Consider the following 23,297-nt stretch of genomic DNA (forward strand, 5'->3'; position numbering starts at 1 on the left):
TACAAGGGCTTAAAGAATCAAAGAATTATAATTACAAAAACTCAGAGACATTATAGGCAACATGATCACATTGAAGGGGGAAATGATTTTCATCCTTTGGTGAATGCAGATTTTGAACTAGTGGAACATGGAGGTGTGAATATCAAAGAAGAAGGTAATGCTCCCATCGAAGAGGATGATCCTAAAGTAGGGAACACAATTGATGTTGTTGGTATTTGTGCAAATGATAATGTGCCACAGAACAAGATTGAAGATCATGTTACTAGTGCAATTGATGAAGATGATGATAGTCATGCATCTAATGATGATGATGAATAGAACCTTGTTATACCTATAATTGAAAAGGCATACGAGCCCCTATACCAAGGTTTTTGGTCATAAAATTCAAGGTTATGAATGTTTTATCCAATGTAACAATCCCATGAATGCTAAGGTATAGTGTCATTTTTGTCATCTTCTATGTTAGCATACCATTAATATTCTTTATATTAACAATGTTTTTCCATTGGTTGATAGGTGAGTGTTTGTTACCACCATCAAACATTATACCTTGCTCTTAGCAAGGATTATCAACCATTATGAAAGATATTAGAATGAAGTATCAAACAATACATGCATGTCCCAATGATCATATTATATATCATAAACAACATGAATTTGCAACAAAATTCCCTAATTATCACATTAGTAGTTATTGATCAGATCAATTAATAAAAAAGGTGACTCACAAGGTTCTTTCGTACATTCCCATTATTTCACATCTGCAACAATTATTCAAGTGTACTAGTTTGGCACAATTTATAAATTATCATGCACACAATAAAAGGTCAAGATGACATTATGCGAATGCCTATTGGTCATCTTGCATTTAAGGACATAGAAGATAGGTGGCCAGTATTTGAAGAAGAACCTTGTAATCTGAAGCTTTCATTGGCAGCAAATAATGTCAATCCATTTGGAGAGATGAGATTGTTTACTCATTCTAGCCTATTTTTTTATTAACAATAAAATTCCTCCTTGGATGTCCATAAAGAGGGAGCACATAATGTTGGAAATGATTGTACCATGTATTTTTCCATTTAATACTCATCTAAATTAATTTATAAGCATAATATCAAAATGGTTTTAATAATTATGTTTTTGTTTATGTTCATTCAATTAGGTAAGTACCAAGTGAAAGATATGAATGTATATATTGAGCCCTTGATTGATAGTTTTTGGAGTTATAGAATGAAGTCACTATGTATGACATCTCTAAACCAAGTGGTGAAAGGAAATCTCAGTTTCGTACAATGTTTGTGTGGAAAATACATGATGCCCCTGAAGTAGCACATTTTAGTGGTATGTAAGACTTATTTAACACATATTTTTGGTATGTAATAGTGCTGACACATTTGCATTGTATGTTTAAGTTGCATGTCATAATTGTAAATATGAATCTTATAGTACACATGTCATCTAATTATACATGATCTTGTAGTTCTTTAGACAAAGGGAAAATTTTCCTATCCAAATTGTGGTGCAAAGATGAAATCTCATCATTCAAAAAGTTTAGGAAAGCAAGTGTTCGACGAGCATGGACACTTTCTCCAAAAAAAGAATAAGTATCAATTTTCCAAAAAACATATTTCCAATGGGAAAGAAGAGAAAACATCAAAGCCACAAAGAATGACACATCACATGTGAGTTGGAATACAATAGAATGAATCATCGAGGTGATGTCATTCCATCTAATGTAGGTTTCATATGAAATTCAAATTTGGATACTGTCTTTTGTTTACTAATGATATAATTGATGTTCATGAAGGTATCAATGAGAAACTTCTGGAAGGACTTAAAAGCTATTTTAGATAATTTGGTAGGTTTTTGTACTATGGGCACCTCTCAATCATGAATTTGTTTGATGCTATGCATATTGGAAAGAATCTAATAGAGACACTATGGAAAATATTGGATGAAGGAGTGACAAAGAAAAAATGGTCAAAATTTGCAATGACATTGATGAATCCAATCATGCATTGAAGTTTTTCCTTGAATCAAATAGCAATGGAAAACAAATTAATACAAGCACCATTCCTTGATTATTAATGCAGGAACAAATTGATGCCATATACGAAGCCATAAAAAAACTAAATTTCCCATAGGATTTTCTACAAACATAAGTAGTCTCATGTCAAAGAAAGGTGATTTTGGCTCAGGGTTGAAAACTTATGATTGTCATACCTTCATCAAGGTAAGTGACGTTCTTCTTTATTTACAATAAATTTGTAAAACATCATGTTATTTTTATTGTTTTATTTTATAATATATTGAAAAGATCATTTTATTATTATTGCAGTATGTTCTACCTCTATCTCTCCCACACAACTTTGACAACATGAGTGTCAAACGTGTTATATATGATCTTGGAAAATACATGAGGTTAGAAGTGTTATTTGTTAGAGTTTTTGTATAGAAGTGTTATTAGTATATTTTTACGTGATGAATATCTTCTAGATGATTGTGATCTAAAGAAATTGATAAAAATGACATTAAAAAATAGAAGAGAAAAATTTCTTAGCTTTTTTGTCAGATGCAAAAGTGCCCACCTTCAACTTTTTGCAATGTACAAGAACATTACCTCATACATCTAGTCGAGGAGATCAAATTGTGTGGACCTATACCAACTATGTCAATGTGGATGGTTGAGAGGAAATTGAAAATTTTGAAGGGCTTGGTTCGATAGAGAGCACATTCTAAGGGTTCAATGGTCTACTAGACCATCGTGCACATTAGTGAATATCTTCCCTAGTTTGCATCAAAGATCCATGTTGATCAACAATTGGGATCCCAATTTCATGAGTAGATTTGAAGGGAAGTACTTGATGAGGAAAGGTATAATGAGGAAAGTGAGAGGTAATTATAAGATGTTATTATAGTTAATTAATTTTTATCCATCAACAATATAATTTGTTTGTAACTAGTCTATTTATTTTATATAGTTACTTGTGAGTAGGATGCACTTCATTTGTATATTGTAAAAAATCTTGATTTGATGATGGTATGGATTGAATGATCTCAACAAAATGGATTTTCATTAACATGGGAAAGTTTTTCTTAATTGGTTAAACAAGCTTATCGTAATGGAGATCCCAATGTTATGCCAATGGTAATTGATCTAGAAAATGGTTTAAGAGGTGGAAAGGTACGTATAAGTTTTAATATATCATGACCCATTTGTTCAATATCAAATCAAGGATGGATGCATAATTTTGACATGTTTGAAAAATAATAGGTCAAGCACCATAGAGCTATGTACTACAATGGCATAAATTTTACATAAAAAAGGTGGACAAGAATAAGAGAACTTGTGATTTTGGGATAACTACAACCTTCTAGGTCACCAATATTTAATCTTGAAATGACATGTATCCTCAACAATCTAAAAATAGATAATATGGCATTTTGAACAATATAATTGAGTACGGCTTCAATTCCTTTAAACAAGTTGTATTCAGTGTCAAATGGTATAGGCTATGACTAAATCAAAATGACCCTGGTAGAATTTTTATTCAACATGATAATGGATTTAAAATGATTAATATAAGGTCATTGGAGCTTGTTGGAAATGAGCCCTATGTTCTTCCAAGCCAATATGAGCAATTGTTTTACTTTGGCATTCCACATAAACTAGGTTGGTCATTTTTTTGTTATACATGATCCAAGAGGAAGACTAGTAAAGTATAATGAGATTGAAGAAGAAGATACTGAAGAAGTGGAAGACAAAGTAGATGATAATGATGGTGAAGATGAAGCAGGAGATGACAATGTTGATGATGGAAAAGATGAATAAGGAGATGATGATGATGGTGAAGATGTTCGTGATGATGCTAATGGAATTGATGATGATGATGGTGATGGTGATGGTGATGGTGACTATAATGATGGTCATAGTGACGATTATGATGATGAGATGGATGAAGAAGATGATCAATGGAAATGTATTAGGTGTTGATTACTTATAATATGCTTTTTGTAGAGGTAACCAATTAAAAAATATACAATGTTATATTTTTGCGATGTATGCATATTGTTCATGTTATCTTCTATGTAATTTGTAGCATAAGTATCATGTAATTTGTAACTAACTTAAGGAAAATGATTTACATATGTAAGAAACTATACCCTTTTAACGAGGATCGTACAAAGTGATATGGATCGAGAGGTATAAGACTAATATTACATACTTGTTTTCTCCTTACCTTCAACATTAACTCTAGGAAAACTTTATGAATATTAGCAGCATTTTAAGAAAAATATTTTTCTCCTTCAATTGTATCTCTCATTTGATGGGCTCCAAGTACCACCAAATAGGTATGTATCAGATTTGTCTTTCTCAAGTGAGGGAAATGCAAGGTTTAGAAGAGGATAGTGAGACATGTAGTAGGTCTACAAAAGAGAGACAAACTAGAGGGAAAAATATTAGAAGAAAACTCAATAAAAAAATGCAATCTTTCATTTCTCAAGGGGGGTCATTTTCTTATGATGATGAGAAAAAGTGTGACATCAAGGTTTGCTTGAGGTACACACATCTTGAGAAAGAATGGGTACCCAAGGAATAACCTCCAATTAACACTGATTTTTATGTTAACAAGAGGATATATCACATAGCTCCATCATCATTACATGGTTTGGGCCTATTTTCCATGGATGGCATAAAATTTAGTTATAACTAAGTTGTTGAGTTGATAGAAAATGCAGGACCTTGTTACAATTACAAAAACTGAATGTGGATAGTTCAATAAAAAAAAATATGTGTAGGTATGCACTGTCAACAAATTATCTACAGTGGAAAGAAAATTATCAAATTATAAGACTTTCTATGTAGATTGATGGAAGGAAATAATTACTATTGAGCATTACAAATTTATAAATAGTAGGCATCCTGGGTCAACCAATAAGCGACCCAATTGTATTTTCGAGGCATGTGAGGGAAATCATATTTTTGTATGTGCGATAAAATCATTAATTTTAGGGGAAGAGTTGCTAATAGATTACAATTTGAATTGCATAGATACAAAGAAAGTTAGCATCATGGGACTTGTAAGTACTATATGTAATATTTAAACTAATTAGTTCCAATTAGAACTCCAATATACAATATACCATTTTAATAATAAGTTTTTTTTCTTAGTTGACTATTCTTTTCATTATGCTAATGATTTTATATATATTATTTTTTATAGGGTGACATGGCTAATCCATTAGATGACAGAGGCGGGGATGTTGCTCCCACCCCTTTTCTAGTATAAGTAAATCTTTTGTATAAAAAATTATGCAATTGTAATTTTACAAAATGTCATATTATTATGTTACTTTCGTAAAGGTTTTGGACTTGTTTTGATTGTTTTAAAAATGTTTTGTCACAATTTGATTCTTATGGAAAGGGAAAAGAACATCTTACATGAGCAATTACTTGTTGATATGGGGGCCATAGTGTCATACGATGATGATATTGCATATTGTAGTGACCCTATAACCCTTTGTAAAAAGACCCTAAAGAGCATCATTCTACAAACTCTTGGGCTTGCGATGGATCCAAATCCATTAGAAGACAAACATGCCACAAGAAATGAATTATGTCACAGAGCACATTGTCTAGAAGTAAGAAATAATGAGTCTTTTGATAGGACAATAGTTTAATAAAGCTTTATGTTTTATACTAATTTATGGATCATGAATCACAATATGTATGTTTTGTTACATAATTTTTTCTGACCACACCGAGTTGTTCCACCTGACGAGGGTACCAGTGTAGATCCTACATGTATGTGATTTCAATTCCCAATCATCAAAACATACATTATATTCTTCATGATTATTATTGATAGTTTTATATTACTCTTGTCATATTTTTGGAATCTATATTTTTAAAAGACAATATTTTGTATATATATATGATTATTTTCTAGGTGCTGGTGATTTCCATACACCTACTTCCACGAAGCTGACCAACACTTTAAGATTTCCAACTACAAGATCAACAACACGGAGCATGCAAACATACACACATGTTGCAACTAGAGTTGATAAATCCTTGTTTTCCTACATTTTGATATGTGTTAAATATGATTTGATTTGTACTTTCTTATTCATTTGAGTATAGTATGACATTGATTAACTTTGTGTAGGGACCGGTGTACCATCTCATGGTGATAGAACTGATACTAGTACTTATGATAACTTACTAGTCTTTCTTGGTGTAACGCCCTGCCATGTGACCCAAAAGAAGTTAACCTAAATTTTCACTAAGTTTGACAAACCTTTTTTTAAAAGAATAACATGTACAACAATCATAAAGTAGTAGAAGTAATAAAAAACAATCATACATAAGAAAACATAATAGATTACATTCCTTAAGGATCCCAAGATGTTGAGTTACATTGAATTTTAATTTTAATGAAGTAAACTATATAACACATCCACATGAAAGAATACCCACAAGTCAATCTATTTAAATAATATACAATTATATATGATGTCACTTGACAATAAACATAATGCACAATCATCCACTATATAGGTCACAGGGTATGAAAGGCTGAAATAATATACATCATGAAATAAATTACATCATCTCTTGAGATCTTATGAAATCAAATACAATACAATAGTACAACCATCCATTATAAATACAAGAATAGATAGAAAGGAACATCTGCACAAAACACATCCAATAGTGACATTTGATGGTTGGATCTCAATGGTATAAGAAAAAGCACTACCACCTAACTTTGTGAAACCTAAATGGCCCACTCCCACTACGTTAAGGAGATAGTCTCAAGTCCCAAATAGGATAACAAACTCAAAGTCAAAAACCAACATCTAAGTTCAAGGAATCACCTAAAAGAAAACTATCTCAAAATGTACCAAGACGCAAGTATCAACTAATCCCAAAGGCAACATAGACACATAAGAAATATACTATGCAAGTGGGAAAGTGTCATTGCATGAAACAACTCTAGGGTTATCTAACTAGTCTTTTAATCCTCTAGCCCCCTAGTGACTCTGTGTGGCACTAGTATCCTTTCATACTAGCAAGGCATACTAATGAGTCAACTCTAATGTTACCTAGCTAGTCTTTTAATCTTTTGGCCCCTTAGTGACTTTCTGTGGTACCAATATCTTGTTTATTCATTTTAAACCCATTTAATAAAATGTTATCACTTATTAAATAACCTAAAATGGGTTACCTTGGTAGCCACTTTGGGCCTCGGCCTCCATTGCAAGCCACTTCCCAACATGACATATAGATAACCTACCCTAAGCTCAGTAAAATCAAAAGATCACAAAAAAAAGAATCATAGTATTTCACCTCAGTCCTATACAAGTGATTGGAAACCATAAAAAGGTAATTCACAATAACCCATCAATTCTTTACAAGCAACTAGAAAGCATCCCAAAATACTGATCCAAGACTCAAAAGGTTATATTAGATGGGTCACACCATTCACCTCAGTTTCATACAAGAACACTAGAAAGTAATAACAATCAATGCATCCAAAAATCTCATAGAGCATACTAGACACATTACCATGGTTGAGTATAAAAGATCAAGATCAAAACATCATCATGACATCACAACACAGAACTCTCAAGCCTTTGGTAAACATCCTGAATGGCCAAAGCTAAGAAAAACTCAAAAACCCAATGCCAATAAATCACACATCATAAAATGAGTACATAAAAAAGTAACTTTCACAATTCATTTTGTTTTGAAAAAATATAAGTCCAATGTTCACGATAGGTTTTTAGATTAAATCACAGACAATTCTATAGTGGAAATCAATTTTCTTAAACAAGAGTTTCAACCCAGAGAACTTCTAAAAATAGAAGCACAATAGATAGGAAGAAGATAGGAATTTGAAGAATGAGCAACTACTGCACAAACCCACAAGATCCTACCTAGATCTGATGCTAAAACAGTGAACACACAAACATGCAAGAATCTTCCTTTTCCTTTGAAAACCCTCATTTTGGAAATTGACTCCTCAAAATCTGCGTATCTAGAAATGAGCTCTAATTTCCTTAATAAAGAGTCCCCCCACCCGGCCAAATCAAGGCTTTGATCATGTAATCATGTCAAAACCCTTTATCTTTAATTACTATATTTTAATTTTCATATAGACTTTATGCAATTTAATTAAAATAAACTTTATTAAATTAAAGCTTTCTCTCCCTTAATAAATCATACAACGTTTTTAATATAATATTTATTAATTTAACTAATAATATTACTTGGAGTTTATTTAAAATAAAATTCCTTAATAAATTATTATTAAATTAAATAAATATAAATACGCCTAAATTATAACTTTAATCAAATCTTTTAAATTTAATTTTTGCATGCATATTTAAAGAACTTTTTAATTAAAATATTCTTTTATGTTTTCTTTTCCTCCACTTATTAATTAGTGTAAGCACTATTTAAAACATAGTTTATTATTTAAATTAATAAGAATAATTAAAGCTCATTATTTAAATGCAACTCTAATTTAATAATTACATAATAAAAAATATTAAATATTAAATATTTTAATATTTTTATTCAACTTCTTGAATTAAACTTTTAAAATGAATATTTTAAACTGAAGTGCATATTTAATTATTTTCTAATTAATTAAATAACATCATATTCTAATCTCTATTCTTGTTTGTGTGTTTTCAGTAAAGTTACAAAATTGAGCCTAAACAATTTGAACATGAATTTTTTTTAATAAGAACTGGAACGTTTTAACATGAAACTTGGAAACTCATAACTGTTGGCGTAAATACATATTTATTATTTACACTTACTTGAATTTACTTAGGTTAATGCATAATTTTATTATATTGCAGTATTTTATTATTTATTTTGTGAGACACTTAGGAGTTTGTGTACCTTTATGAGTTGTCATGTTGACAACACAAAAGTACACAACACTAGAGTTTGCATCATTCACTAAGTTGTCATGTTTACAACACAGTTATTTGCGCTCCCTTTTTAGCACATGTTGTCTACAACACTGATTTGCGTGCTACACCATTGTAGGCTTATCCTCTCATCATCGCACTTACTTCCATGCTTAATGGAGGATAACCTATATCTTGTGGACATGTGCCTTGTTGTATGACTTATCATGTAGTTGATTCTTAGGCATTTTAAATATATCTCAAAGGCCTTTATATACAGGCACTCCTAGTGTACTTTGATACATATTGAATCAAATAAATTGTTATTCTAATCATACTCCTTTCTAGTCTACAGTTGTGTTTGTGTTTGAGTTCTTAGTTCTTGGGTGAATTTTTTCCTAAGGAAAATTCTTACATGGTATTAGAGCTTGGAGAATTTCTCTTCACATAGCCGTTTGAGACCATAGTTGCTTTAACACATCGACCTGAATCTAGTGTACTACAAAAATTAGGAGAGTCTAGAGCTAGAACAAACCTTGTCATTGAGTTTGGAACATTGATTTGATGCAAATTGGCTATAATCTTGGCTACCCTAGGTCAAAGTTGATTGTGAGACAATTTTTTTTTTGCAAATCGGCACTCGGAGGCCCTGATTTGCAACTTGGGTGGCCTTGTAGAGAAATTTTATTTTGCAGAACCAGGCAATCATACCCTAGCCTTGCAAGGAGGAATATTTGTCCAACCAAGGATATTCAATTGGTGGACAACAAACCTACTAGCCCAACACACCTACCGGCTTTGCTAAATTATCCCTCGTGCTACCTTTTAAAATTGAGCACAGGCTTCCACATATTGAATGTGGGATTAAAGCTTGGACTCTCCGCGGACAAGATAGATAAGCTGACACCACTAAAGGTTTTTTGACCACCATTAATATCCCTCTTTGGTGAGGTTTGAAAGCTTTCCGACAGTTGTGTATACAAAACCCTAGTTGCTATTTTTTATTTTTTTCCAATGAGTGTGACAACGATTCTAACGGGCATGATAGAGAATTCATAGAAGTATTTTCAACTGCCAATTGCACAATGACACATGGATGCATTGCCACCTCACAACATAGTTAGCAACCCACCACCTCATTCACACCTACATAGCACATGCCATTAGACCAGTTGGCATCCAGTCAACAGAAGGTTGTACAAGTTAGCCCACATCAACACCAATCAGTAATTGTACAAACACGTCATTAGCCACATTTTTTTCCATATGATTCTGTATAGATGATGTTATCATGATGTCATGCTAACATCATCACAGGGTTTGTAGTCACTAACATCATTATTTTATGAGGTTAAAATTGATGGTCATCTGATCGTCATTTCTAAGGATTTTATAACTATTGCGATGGATATTTGACTATCAAATTTAAGCTAGTAGTTTTCCTTCTAGGCCCCTCTCTAGATTGTTTTTTGATTTGGCAACTTGACTTTGAGAGGCCATAACTGCGTCATCCAGACTCCAATTCAGGTGCAATTTTTAAAAATATTTTGGGTAGAATTTCTTGACTTTTTAGTGGTGGTGTTCTTTTCTAGTTTTGGTTCAAGGATTTTTTAGAAATTGCATTTTCTAGCAACTGTACCTATTTAATCCTGCATTCTGCAACTTCAAACACTTCGTACAGGCACATCTCGTCACTTGTTCAAGTTCCATTTTTTGAAAGTGCATTATTTTTCATCTACTTTCCAGATATGCAATCAGATTCTAAGGTTGTGTGAACAAAAATCTCACTTTCAAAATTAGGGTTTTTTTTGCATTATAGAGCTTTGATTACTTTTTAGAATTGTTGTACATCTAAGCTATAGTGCTTAGCGATAGATTTGCGCCTCAAAAGGAAATTGTAAAAAAAGAAATTAGGAGTCCACTTTTTTCATTTTGACAAGTGGCCTATTGTACATGCACTATATATAAAGTGCCAAAACGCATTTTTTTTGGGGGGGTCTTTTGATTGAGTGAAAAGGGGGGGTGTGTACTATGTCTTGTGTCTCTCTTGTGTGCTCTTTTTATTTTTTGCATCATGGGTTCACCTAAATTTCCACTTCTAACTTCACATAATTATTTTATATGGAAAGATATTGCATGGAGTAGATTAATGGAAAAAGGTTATAGTCTTTATGTTGATGGTACAATACCCAAAACCATTGATGCTAAATAACTCATTGATTGGCAAAAACAAGACCAATAGGCTTTAGGAATTATTAGGAATTATGTACATAGAGATCTCTTCTTCCACATTTCCAATTTCAAGGAATCCAAACCTGCATGGGATAAACTTGAATAATTGTATGCTAAGGTGGATGAGGAAAAGGGATTTTAGATTGAGGATGATCTACTTCTCTTGGATCCAAAGAACTTTGACACAATTCAGGATTACATCACCAGAACCAATGAGTATAGGGAACTACTTACAGATTGTGTAAATCCCATGAAGGATGACAAGTTGATTCATCATATCCTAAAGAGGCTACCTTCAAAGTATACTTCTTTTGTTTTGAGTTATGATACTCACAAGTTGACCATGGAAAGTGCTTACCAAAAGCCTACATTTGATGCATTTGTAGAGATGTTGATTGTCAAACAATATCACTTGATATATTTGGGACTTCTCACGACCTCAAAGACCAAAGCATTGGTGGCTAGTGATGAGAACCAATCAAGTCAAGGAGGGAAAGTTCTAGGAACAAGAAGAAGAAGAAGTGGAAGTAGAAATCATAGTCTGAGACACAACAATCCTTCTCACTAAAAGGCGGTTCTTCTTCCAACAAGGAGGGAAACAATGAAAAGAAGGACAAACTTTTTTGTGCATATTGCAATAAGTTGAATCATGATGAGCATCATTGCAAGACTAAAAGAATTGATGAGTTGGAAAACCTACTCAAGAAGAACAAAATTCAAGTGCCAAATACTTCCAAGGATTCAACTCCAGCCTCTTCAAAGGGAAAAGGGAAAGCACTTATGAAAAATTTAGGTTCTACAATGGAATGGATACTTGGCTCAGGTGCCTCCTACTATATGAGTTCTTCAAAGGGAGACTTTTTTTCATTGAAGTAGTCACAGGTACTGCACATCTTCATGGGAGATGATACTAAAGTGGAAGTTGAAGGGAAAGGACATGTGGAAATGGACAATGGGGAATTCAAATATTTTTTATACATTACAAACTTTAGCTCCAATCTCCTCTCAGTTTACCAAATCACTCACCTTGGAGATGGTCACAAAGTTGAGTTCCTTCCAGATTTAGTGATGGTACGAAGTCTAAGAGATGATTCACTAGTTGCAGTGGGGAAATTCAATCATGACAAGAGGATTTATTCCTTCTCCCACTTTGTGCCTAAGTCTCCTTCTCAAGCCTTGTTGACTCACTCTAATTCTCAAAATACATTATGGGATGAGCGGTATGGTCATCTTTCCTTCTGCTATCTTCAACAACTTTTCTCCAATCACATGGTCAAAGGTCTACCTAACATCAAATTTTGTAAGGGTGAGTGTTCATAATGTTCAATGGATATGCATCTCAATGAGAAGTATGATAAAGGGAAGTCTTCTAGAGCACCGGTTGTTCTCCAATTGGTTCACATGGTTTTAGTAGGTCCTTTTGTAGTGACTTCAGTCAGCCAGGGTCACTACATCCTTACTTTCATTGATGAATTTTCACACTTCACATGGGTCTATTTTCTTCATCACAAGAGTGAAGTGGTTCATAAGTTTCAAGCCTTTAAGACTCATGTTGAACACAAATCAAGGAAAGCCATCAAAGTTCTATGGATGGACAACAAAAGAAGATATGTGAACAAAAGACTTAAAGATAGATGTTGCAGCTATGAGGATTAGAACTCTTAACTCCATGGAAAGTTGTATGATAAAAGCCAAGTCTCTTGATCCAACACTTGAAGTTGAAGCCATTAGCAGTGCTACTCACATACTTAATAGGTCTCCTCATAATACCTTAGATGGGAAAACTCCTTTTGAGGCATGGTGCAGTAGAAAACTAGTTGTGAGTCACTTTAGAGTCTTCAGTTGTCTAGCATGGGCAAACCTATCTTCCAAGGGATGCAAGACACCAGCACCTAGGCCTTGTACTTTCATTGATTATGAAGACAATGTGAAGGCATATAGACTTATGGATCCAGAGACTGATGAGATCTTTGAGGAGAAGGATGTACACTTAGAGGAAATTTCACCAAGCTTATCCTTTACTCCTCTCTGCACTTCATATACTATAGAAACTGATAGTGACACCAGCAATAGTACTTCAATAGATTCAGATACAGGGGGTTCTATCAACAGTTGTAGTGAGAGGTCACGCCATCAGTATATTCCACATGCCTAAATTTCCACAGTAAAAGCTCCAAAACAATGGGGTACACATTGTCTTCTGGCTCCAGCAACAAGGGATGACTACATGGTAGACATTGCAGGTTTGTTCATGGAGTCACACATTGCAAACTTGGGAGATAGCCTTGATGATTTGCATCTTCTCTTTGATGATGATGATCCTTCTACAATTGTTGTGAGGGCTCACTTTGACCCTCATGTCCATTCTCTACATGATCAATCTTCATAGGTTAGCATTATTATGGATCCTTATGTACAACAATTGTTGGAGGTCTCTTTATCATTTGATGAGATAGATGGCTCATTGGGATAGGTTCAATAGAAATCCTTGCATAATTTGCATTCATTCTTTTCAACACAATTGGAAGGGGCAAACATCATCATCAACATCAAGACAGTTGACCAGGTTTTAGGGCCACCATACTTCCTCAAGATTGTACCTTTGCCATTATTTATTCCAAAGGGGAGAAACATCATTTTGCACTCATGGACCAGCTTCTCCATTGGAGCAACAATCACTTGGTGACATTCTTCTTCTTTATTTTTTTGGGGGGGGGAGGGGAGGACTACCTTGTCTCTCTTCCTCTTCTTTCTTATGGGGGGAGCATTTTCCTCGTATGAGGTCTTGTCCTTCTCATTCTTCACTATTGTATATAATGGATGTATGTTGTAATGGGGGGATCTTGATTACTCCATCCATCCAAACATCTTTCTTTTTATCTCACTTTTTGAGGGAGGGTTTTTCCCATGAAGTTTTTCCTCTTTCTTCACTTTATGAGAGATTGTATTTTATTATGTACATCGGTACCTAACATGGCCTAGTAGCTAGGACCCATTATGAATTTTCATTCTAGTTTTTGAAAGCTTAAGGGCATTCCCCTAAGTTGTAATTAAGGAGGAGTGTTGGTGTAAATACATATTTACTATTTACACTTACTTAAGTTTACTTAAGTTGATGCATTATTTTATTATTTATTTTGTGAGACACTTAGGAGCTTGTGTACATGACAACTCATAAAGGTACTTATGTTTGCAACATTCACATGGTGTCTACAACACTAGAGTTTGCATCATTCACTGAGTTGTCATGTTGAGAACATAGTTATTCACATGCCCTTTTTAGCACATGTTGTCTACAACACTGATTTGCATGCTACACCATTGTAGGCTTATCCTCTCATCATCACACTTAATTCCATGCTTAATGGAGGATAACCCATATCTGGTGGACATGTGCTTGGTTGTATGACTTATCATGTAGCTAAATTCTTAGGCATTCTAGATGCATCTTAAAGGCCTTTATATACAGGCACTCCTAGTGTACTTTGATGCATATTGAATCGAATACATTGTTATTCTAATCATACTCCTTTCTAGTCTACAGTTGTGCTTGTGTTTGAGTTCTTAGTTCTTGGGTGAATTTTTCCCTAAGGCAAATTCTTACAATAACATTTATGTTCTTGACTTTTGATTTATGTCTATACATTATAACCTTTATTTTAATAATGGAATTAGAGATGTTAATCTCTTGTTTGGATTGTTTTAGGTGGTTTATTTTAGTATTTGTTAAAAAGATGAATATTGGGTCAATATGGCTTTTAGTCTACTATTAAACTAGAATCATATTGCTCTAAGTGACTGGAGGTGTATAAATAGTTAACTTATTTGTATTAGTTTCTTAAATGAGCCTTTTTTTTTGACATGATAAACAGTAATCTTTGAATTTTAGTTACCTTAGTCATTGTAGCATGCTTCTAGAAATAAGCCTAAGTCTAGGGGGAGTGGATGTAATGCCTACATCTAGTTTAGTTTATCTTTCTTGTAGGCTTCCAGGAGTAAGCTTAATTCTAGGGGGATTAGATGTAATGCTTACCCCTAATTTATTTTATCCTTCTTGTAGGATTCCAGGACTAAGCCTAATTCTAGGGGGACTAGATGTAATGCCTACCCCTACTTGACTTTTTGATTTGTTTTGACTGAATTCATTTAGGCATATGCTATGATCATGTTCAATGATGATATATATGTTCATAAATTGACTTTTAGTTCTTGAATGAAGTTAGATGAATGATTTTTATGTAGTTCCTATGGATACTTACCCTATACTTGCATGTGTATGGTGAGCACATATATTTTCTTTATGTTTGATGTTTCTGATGTGGTTGAGGGAGGGAGTCGTAGTCACATGCTAGTTGGGATCTACATGATGCACCACTTCTTGCCATTGTCTAGCTAGTTTGGAATATTGTGTTTGTACATGTGTGTATTTTATGTAGATTGTTGGTATTGGTTATAAACTTTCCTGAATTGCTAGGATGAGCATACAGTATTGTAGTATTTCAATGGTATAAGTGGGGAGATAACTCTTGAGTCCAAATCCTAAACCCTAAGCCAATTGTCCTAGAAAATAGGACAAGTATCTAAGTTAGTTTATCCATCTGAATTCATCAAGTAACATGAATTCTTGATTTTGACCCTAGAGTTTGATTACATTCTTTGCCTTTAGTTGAGTTGTCATTTTTGGTTTTGTTGGTCTATTGTGATTTTCTATTACAATTAAATCAAGTTAAAAGATAATTTAATGATTTAATTTAATGGAAGATTTATAAAGAAATTTGATATTTAATTATATTTAATTAATTAAGAAATTAATTAAATAGAAGAATTAAATTTAAAAGACTATATCAAAGTTATATTTTTGACGTATTTATATTAATTTTATTTAATAATTATTATTTAGGAGTTTTATTTTAATAATAAACTCTAAATTATATTATTAGTTGAATTAATAAATATATTATTAAAATGTCTCATGAATTAATTAAATAAAATAATTAAATTTAAAATATTATATTAAAGTTCTAAATTTGATGTTTTTATATTTATTTAATTTAATGATAATTATTTATGAGTTTTTTTTTTTTTTTTTTAAATTAATTTATTTATTTAGACTGCAGGAATCGGTGCAACACGACCCCCTATAAACTGCAGTGCACTTGGTAAACTTTTTAACGTGACCGGTAGCACTGGCGCGACACACCCACCGGTACCACGAGGACGAGGGAGACTAGAACCCGTGACCAACCCCCTGCAACAGGGAAGATTTAGCCAACCGAGCTAGGGCCCCCGCCCTTAATTATTTATGAGTTTTATTTTAATAATAAACTATAAATAATATTATTAATTAAGTTAATAAATATATTATTAAAAAAACATCTCCTGAATGAATTAAATAAAAGAATTTGACTTAAAGATAAAGTTTTAGTTCTAATTTAGGCATAATTATATTTATTTAAATTAATAATTATTATTTAAGAGTTTTACTTTTAAATAATAAACTCTAAATAATATTATTAGTTGAATTAATAAATATATTATTAAAACATCTCGTAATTAACTAGACAGAGAACATGAATTTAATAAATTTACTTTAATTAAATTGCATGAAGCATATGCATGAAATTAAAATATAATAAATTAATAAGAGAGAGTAAACAATTATTTAATAAAGTTTATTTTAATTGAATTGCATAAAGCTTATGCATGAAATTAAAATATAATAAATTAATAAGAGAGAGTAAGCAATTATTTAATAAAGTTTATTTTAATTAAATTGTATAAAACTTATGCATGAAATTAAAATATAATAAATTGATAAGAGAGAGAGAGAAAACAATTATTTAATAAAGTTTATTTTAATTAAATTGCATAAAGCTTATGTTTGAAATTTAAATATAATAAATTAATTAAAAGAGAAACCAAAATAATTTAATAAAGATATTTTAATTTAAATTGCTCAAAGTTGTTGCATGAAAATTTGTATATAGAAAATTCAAAGTATATTAATTTTTAATAGAAAAGTTCTATTCATAAAAAAAAATTAAATAAAAGAATTAAATTTAAAAGATTAAATTAAAGTTCTAATTTTAGTATATTTATATTTATTTAATTTAATAGTAATTATTCAAGAGTTTTTTTTCATAATCAACTATAAATAATATTATTAGTTGAGTAACAAATATTATTTGATTAACATGAAAATATTAAAATATGTTAATGTTTGATTTAATTAAAAACTAATTAAATTTATGCTTTAAATAAAAAGTCTAAAACTTTTTATTTAAAGCATAAATTTAATTAATTTTTAATTAAATCAATCATATTTTAATATTTTTGTGTTAATCAAATAATAATATTATTTAGAGTTTATTATTAAAAAAAAACTCTTAAATAATTACTATTAAATTAATTAAATATAAATATACTAAAATTAGAACTTTAATTATAATCTTTTAAATTTAATACTTTTATTTAATTAATTTTTTAATGAATTGAATATTGAATTTTCTATATACAATTTTCGCATCAATTTTACGCAATTTAAATTAAAATATCTTTATTAAATTAATTTGTTTTCCCTTTTAATTAATTTATTATATTTAAATTTCATGCATCAAGTTTATGCAATTTAATTAAAATAAAATTTATTAAATAATTTCTCTCTCTCTTATTAATTTATTATATTTTAATTTCATGCAAAAGCTTTATGCAATTTAATTAAAATAAATTTTATTTAATAATTGCTTACTCTCTTTTATTAATTTATTATATTTTAATTTCATGCATAAGCTTTATGCAATTCAATTAAAATAAACTTTATTAAATAATTGCTTACTCTCTCTTATTAATTTATTATATTTTAATTTCATGCATATGCTTCATGCAATTTAATTAAAATAAATTTATTAAATTTGTGTTTTCTTTCTCTAATTAATTACAAGATTTTTTAATAATATATTTATTAATTCAACAAACAATATTATTTAGAGTTTATTATTTAAAATAAAACTCTTAAATAGTTATTATTAATTTAAATAAATATAATTATGCCTAAATTAGAACTAAAACTTTATCTTTAAGTTGAATTCTTTTATTTAATTAATTCACGAGATGTTTTTTAATAATATATTTATTAACTTAATTAATAACATTATTTAAATTTTATTATTAAAATAAAACTCCTAAATAATTATTATTAAATTAAATAAATATAAATATATCAAAATTAGAACTTTAATATAATCTTTTAAATTTAATTTTTTTATTTAATTAATTCACAAGATATTTTAATAATATATATTTATTAATTCAACTAATAATATAATTTAGAGTTTATAAGGAAAAAGCCTACAATGCAATGGTAACTTCCCAGTCTCTCATGTGGGAGGTCTTGGGTTTGAATCTTCCTTTGGCTAACATATAATAATAATTAATTCCAACAAAAAATAATAATCAATCTAGGCTTCAGCCAATTACCGATAAAAATAAATTAGAGTTTATTATTAAAATAAAACTCCTAAATAATAATTATTAAATTAAATAAATATAAATATGTCAAAAATATAACTTTAATATAATCTTTTAAATTTAATTCTTCTATTTAATTAATTTCTTTATTAATTAAATATAATTAAATATAAAATTTCTTTATAAATCTTCCATTTTATTAAATCATTAAATTATCCTTTAACTTGATTTAATTATAACAGAGAATCACAATAGACCAACAAAACCAAAAATGACAACTCAACTGAAGGCAAATAACATAATCAAACTCTAGGGTCAAAATCAAGAATTCATGTCACTTGACAAATTCAGATAGGTAAACTAACTCAGATACTTGTCCTATTTTCTTGGACAATTGGTTTAGGGTTTAGGATTTGGACACAAGAGTTATCTCCCCACTTATACCATTGAAATACTGTGATAGGGTATGATCATCTTGGCAATTTAGGGAAGTCAATACCTAGTACCTTCAATCTGCATAAAATCCACGCATGTATAAACACAATATTCTAAACTAAACAGACAATGGCAGGAAGTGGTGCATCATGTAGATCCTGACTAGCAGGTGACTATGACGCCCTCCCTCAACCACAACAGAAATGTCAAACATAAAGAAAACATACACACTCACCATACACATGCAAGTATGGGGTAAGTATCCATAGGAACCGTATAAAAATAATTTTTCTAACTAACATCATTCAATAACTAAAAGTCAATTTATGAACATATATATTATCATCAAACATAATCATAGCATATGCCTAACAAATCCGATCAAAAAAAATTAGAAAAGTCAAGTAGGGGTAGGCATTACACTTGGAGCAGCCCATGTTGCTTATATTGGATTGTTGGATGCATCATTGTTGATGGTCAAGAAATATACGATTCCCTTAAAATTGCCTAGGCTTCCCAGTATTTTAAAATTGTAATTATTTAGAGTGTAATCATAGTTTACTTATTCATAACCAATTTTTGACTAATGATCTCATAATGATTTTGCAAGAAACATTATTTTTAATGAAACTTTTTATGATTTAACATTGAAGATATTTGGGCCCACATTATGTAAAAAGTTCATAGCTTGATATAATTGGTTGCTACATTTTTCTATTCATCCATTTGTTGTAATATATTCAATGCAGATAGCTTGAGTTAATTATTTTATCTAACAATTTTGCTTTTTTTTAAAAGTTGGAATGAGCAAGCTCCTAAATTAAAAGATTAGCTCATAAAAACTATGGAGGAGTTCTTTGGTCAAAATGTTTTGAACAGAGCCCAAATTCTAAAAAAATCTTGCAAACATCTAAAGATTGTGAGAGACCAATATAGAAGGGCTCTAAAGCTCAACCCAAAGTATGAGTGTCCTTCTATGGTGCCACAACTGGATTATAATGAAATCATTGGAGATTCAAAAGAGATGAGCCTAAGAGATAAACAAATTAACCCACCACCCAACAAAAAATAGGTATGTGGTAGTATTAATATAATTATGCACAAATTAGTTATCTCTAGTTAGAAAGATGATGTATTTGCTACTTTTACCATTGATTACAATTTTCTTGTAGATTTCCTTGTATGCTTTGGGAAGATCTAAGTAATATATTGATTAAATATCTTATAATAATTCGCATACCAAAAGCAGGGTGGGGGCCCTAGCTCGGTTGGCTAAATCTTCCATGTTGTAGGGGGTTGGTCATGGGTTCTAGTCTCCCCCGTCCTCGTGGTACCAGTGGGCGTGTCGCGCCAGCTCTATCGGTCACGTTAAAAATTTTATCAGGTGCACTGCAGTTTATAGGGGGGCCGTGTTGCACCAACTCCTGTAGTCTTAGAAAAAAAATAAAAAATCACATACCAAAATCCTTTCCCCCTTTCTATGGCACCATCCCAAAAACTCAGGGAGATCATGATGTGTAAGTTTACAACTTATAATAATTTTTGAGTCATACACTACCTACCCTTGATTAGAATCTAGGTTCATACATTTCATAGTGACAACCTAGTTTTTACTTGGAAGGAATAAAGTTGGAATACAACCATAGTAAGTAATGCTTCTAGGATCTACCATCCTAATCTAACCTCACAGATATGAAACCAATACAACTTTAAGGGTTTCAACCCTAAGGAATCATCAAGACCCTCTCCTCTTAACAACATCAACTCTTTCACAATGTAAGCCACCACTTACACAAACTTAGCATTAACTCCTCAACCCTATTTGAGCACCAACCTAAAGCAACTTAATAATCTCTATTTGAGCACCAAGCACATTACAATCTGAGAATCAACTCAATTGCAATACAATTTATTTAAGAATTAGATTATGTCTCAATTCACATTAAAAAAATTCTTACAAACTATGTCCAAATAAAATGATTTGAGATACTAATATCAATACAATACTGACCAAGTCTCTGAAATATACTTAATACTACAAATAGACCAGCTAATTAAACCTTGAATATAACCACTACAATATTATATTCAATCTAAAAGATAAAACTAGTATCTTCTACTATATATGTATTATCATGTAGATTTTATCTGTAAGTATGCCTTTTATCAATTCTCTTATACTAGTGAACTCTAAAAAAAATCTAGAGTATTAGCAAATTAACTATTTGTTCCTTTTGTTAATGCAAGGCTCAAATAACATCAAATCATAATATTGATCACCAAAATTATATACCTGTACTTTCCTTTGTATGACACATACATGTAGATCAAATCCCAATGACTAAGATGTTCAAAACCTTTCACTCTATTCAATATAAATATGAAGCCTTCAACACTCATACAATAGGACAACAACAAAAATCTATAAAAATTACATCCAAGAAAAATGTTAAAATGTACTTCCAGACTATGTATGTACATCAAGTAGTTGTATGGTTATTTTACTCTATGATGTTTTGCAATATCAAAAAACTTACACCTAATTTCTTATGGGTAAATATATATGGTATCTATTATACATATCTTTCAATTTAAATTTTATCCATTTGAATATGACTGAATCTAATATATTTCAAAGTTTATATATACAAGTTGCAGGACACATCAAAGGCAACATAAGCCAAGAAAGAGAAGGTTGGTCAACACCATCTTAGGTTTGGTGGATATATGAAAATTCAATCACGCCTTATAAGTAGTAGTAAATGAAATTTCATGTCAATTTTTTTATATAAAATTAATAATAATAAATACATTCAATATTGATGATATTAAATCCAAGGCATTGAATTTAATGTAGCACCCATAGAAGAGGACAAACAAATTGGCTTCAAGCAAGGGTATAAAGTAGTAGTTTCCCTCTACCACACAGATTTCAGTGGCCACACAAATGTAGAGCATCCTGGTGCATTGGTTCACACATAGGTAAATAGGGCTAATGAATAATAATAATAATTGAGAACTTCATGAGAAATAATCTGTTTGATGTTAATTTTGAACAATGATAACAAGTCACACATGACATTTCACTATATCCCACTACTCTTGGCATTGATCTTACTCGTGGTAAAAAAGGCACAAATCCTACACATGACAAAGACCTTTATGTGCATCATAATGATATAGGTACATATTCAATTTCTATTGAAAATTGCAATTGGTGTAACCTTTATGTGATAATTTTTTAGTATGCAGAGCATGATGTCAGTGTTGAGCATGTTGAGGTTGGGGCTGAACAAAATGTGATAGTAGATGATGTGGCACTATCTAGTAAAGAGAAATACTTATAACATCAAAAAAAAAATGTTTAGAATTAAACCCATTTATTTCATATTGTAGGGGTGCATCAGCCTTGTCCTTGAAAAAGAAGAGGAAGCCTCATGCCATAAGATTAGAACCACAAGAACCACATGAGAATGCCAAAGATAGCCATGATGTGCCTATTATCCTTTATCTTCAACAAAAGAAAAAACAAAAGAAGAAATGAATGTTAAAAACCTTGTTTGATGATGAATGTGATGATGAATCTTTATGAATGTTTCTTATTAATGAATTTAATGTCATGTTATTGAGTATTGTTATGTGATTATAATGATTGACATATTCATGAATTATTGATGAATATTTATAGGTCTTAATGAATTATATGTCATGTTGATGGGTGTTCTGTGAATATAATGATTGATTTGTTTACAAATTATTGACGAATGTTTATACATATTAGTTAATTGTATGTCATGTTAATGAATGTTTCTTATTAATAAATTTTATGTAATGTTACTTAATATTCTTATGTGATTATAATGATTGACATTTTCATGAATTACTAATGAATGTTTATAGGTATTAATGAATTATACATCATGTTAATGAATGTTATGTGAATATAATAATTGATGTGTTCACAAATTATTGATGAATGTTTATACATATTAATTAATTGTATGTCATGTTAATGAATGTTATGTGATTGTAATGATTCAATGATATAGTTCTAAAATGAATGAATGAACTATTTACTTAGTTGTTAATGGGGAATTTAGAGTGATTATAGTGGGGAGAGGCCAAATGAGCTTCCACCTTCATGTGTTTGGCCTTGTTAAGTCAAGAATATGAAAGGATTCTTGAAATGAAGTGAAGCTCAAACTAAACCTATTGAGCTGGAAGAAAACAAG

This window comes from Cupressus sempervirens, chromosome 11, assembly GCF_028749045.1.
Source record: "Cupressus sempervirens isolate cs-2001-9-10 chromosome 11, ASM2874904v1, whole genome shotgun sequence".
In the NCBI taxonomy this organism is placed as follows: Eukaryota; Viridiplantae; Streptophyta; class Pinopsida; order Cupressales; family Cupressaceae; genus Cupressus; species Cupressus sempervirens.